The 2,705-nt window shown below is 31.9% G+C and overlaps 1 protein-coding gene across 1 annotated transcript in view; it reads right to left on the bottom strand.

The window, feature by feature from the left end:
• The window catches only part of LOC148309071 (zinc metalloproteinase nas-4-like), a 9,295-nt gene extending 7,948 nt beyond the window's left edge, over positions 1-1,347 (bottom strand). Inside the window, exon 1 of the mRNA XM_088260598.1 lies at positions 1,323-1,347. The gene's annotated coding sequence lies outside the window, so the exon portion shown is untranslated. The remainder of the gene's footprint in view (positions 1-1,322) is intronic.
• Between the last annotated feature and the right edge of the window lie 1,358 nt (positions 1,348-2,705).

Genomic DNA, 2,705 nt, shown 5'->3' with positions numbered 1-2,705 from the left:
TTGATGCCATGCATATTTTTTTCACTTTAAACACTTTGTTTTGTAATTAATCGTTTGAAAATGCCACTATGTTTGCAAGGACAGAGTGGTGTGGCGCTCTATTCTCTCTGCCTACCCCTGCGGGGAAGCGGCGTGATGGTTAGTTAGTTAGTTAGTTTTTAAAATACAACTTAGTAGACTCTTAGTATCAGTTTTTAATTTAACATTTAATAATAAATAATAATAATAAAACCCTTATCCGCACCCAAATGGTGCATAGGGCACTGCGTCATATAAACGCAGTGTTATCTTGATCGTTTACACATGAAGGAAAGGTGATCAGCCCTCCGCCTCAGGTACCAGTCCAGGGTAATATTGAATAAATATGACAGTGAAAAAAATCACTTTTATTTATTTTACCCCCCTTGGGAATCGATCCCGGGACCTCTCCAGAACGGTAGCCGAGCGTGCTGACCATTACACTACGGAAGCGGACAAAATAAAATAACTCAATATTATACAGACCTGAATAATGGAAGTTTAACTTCTGAAACATGTGGTCTTTAATAAAACTCAAGTCGTAAAAAACAAGTGTTTTCTTTAAGTAAAGTAAACATTTAATTAAACCCAAATAAATAATAAATTTTACTAGGTAAATACAACTATTTACAATTAATTTAAGAAAATGTAGTATTTACCGAGTAAAATTAAATTAAAGATGGATAAATAAAAATGTGACTGCCGAATAAATTTGTGAAATCATACTCAAATAAAATTAATAAAACTATTAGAAACAATGTTTTCAAAACAAATTATTTGATTGCACTAATTAAATCAGTTATCTTTAAAAACTAAATAACCATTTGTTTCACCAGTTTTTGAAAAAGTGGTGAAAACAAAGTTAATTAATTTTATAAAGATATTATAAAATGTGCCACAAAGTATCTGCGGAAAACATTCAAGAAATCAAATGAGTGTTGTTAAATTAAAATAATGAATTTAACTATTTCAAACATTGTTTTTAAACTCAAACACAAAAATGATTAAACTATTAAAAGTGATGTTGAAAAAGTGTGTTTATTTTTTTTATTTCGGTAACATATTCAGACATTTTTTTTAAATTAAAAGTACGGTCTTGTTTATCTAAATTCAAATAATTTATTAAAATATTAAAAACAATGTTTTAAAACTCAAAAAATCGATTAAACTATTGAAAACAATATTATTCAATTCAAATAATTGATTAAATAACAAAAACAATGTTATAAAATGATTTTATTTTATTTCGGTTATAAATTTAAGTGGATTTTATTAAAAATAATATCTTATTATGGGAAACTTACTCACTCTTTCTACTGCTGATAGTTTTATGATTTATAACCGCCATTTTGTTGTCTATTTATAGTAAATTTGTTCTATGTGTATCATTAAAACATATCCACGTGGGTTAAACCCTTTCAAACCAATATTTACCAAACCAATATTTTAAAAAAATCCTCGAAATAGCCTCAAAAATTTCGTTTACCCTTACCCTTTTGACCCCGTGAGGACATTATCATCAAAACAAAGTGTATGTCATAAACATTTATAAAAAGGAATAAACTGCAAAGCTTCTACTTTACGAGGCTGGTCTGCAGGTAGAATAGTAAAGATGGGGAAGAAAAATGGGAAAAATCCATCACAAACACAGAGAGAAATTGATAGTAAATCTTACTTGAATTTGAAAAAAAAAATCTTTCGTTTCAGAGAATATAGGACTTTCCCATACTAATAAGCAGTAGAAGAGGTCCTCAACCAACATTTTGAGATTTACACACAACGAAGGTTTGATAGTCCTAAGAATTAACAATAAATATGGGAGTCGAACGCTGCAATATATCGTTCCAAACATTTCTATAATGTTGCCAACATTAAAGGTCAAAATAAAATATGGAACAAAGGCAAAATAAAGGAATGCGTAAATGATCAAGAGTTAATTTTATGAAAATTGTAAAATGTTTAATTTTTTTTCTGTTTTGTGTCTTTATTAGGTTAAAATCGTTAAAAACAGTAAAATGTATTAAAAAAGAACTCCACCGACAAGACACATAAGGTCTCTGCAAAAAAATAAATCCAAGTGTGTATAAATTGTGATTTAAATAATCGTATGTAAAAAAGTAAATAATAAATAAAAAAAACTATACATTTGTATATTATTTAAATTCATATACAAAATCTACTTCTAACATATAATTATTTCGAATCATGCCTAAAACCTTTGGAGACAGTTGCTGATTGATTTCAAGGTCCGAAAGGTGTCCTATCTGGGGCATGTGCTGAGAGGAGACAAGTACGAGCTATTGCATCTAATCATCAAAGACAAAATAGAAGGAAGAAGAGGTGTGGGCAGAAGACAGATCTCCTGGCTTAGGAATATATGAGATCAGATGGGGATCAGGAGAGTTGAGGCGCTGTTTAGAGCTGCCCAAGACAAGGACAATCCCTCTCAAGTGATAGTCGACGTCGGGGGCACCTGACATGACACGCACAGAAGAAGAAAGACATTAACCCTTACGGCCTGGTTTTAAGAGGGTTTATCCTCCTGCAACGACCCATCTCTTTGGTGGTCTGCCCGGGAGTCGTCTACCATGGGGTTAGCCGTACAGTGCGATGTGGGGGAGTCTGGATGGTTCCATTCTCCTCACATGCGCGTACCAATGTCTCCTTCGTTGCCTTCCCCCCCTAAC

Source organism: Brachycentrus maculatus, unplaced genomic scaffold, assembly GCF_059751285.1.
Source record: "Brachycentrus maculatus isolate JH-2025_06_01 unplaced genomic scaffold, ASM5975128v1 h1tg000139l, whole genome shotgun sequence".
Classification (NCBI taxonomy): Eukaryota; Metazoa; Arthropoda; class Insecta; order Trichoptera; family Brachycentridae; genus Brachycentrus; species Brachycentrus maculatus.
Note: the sequence above shows the minus strand (reverse complement) of the source record. Positions and strands in the feature narration are given on the sequence as shown.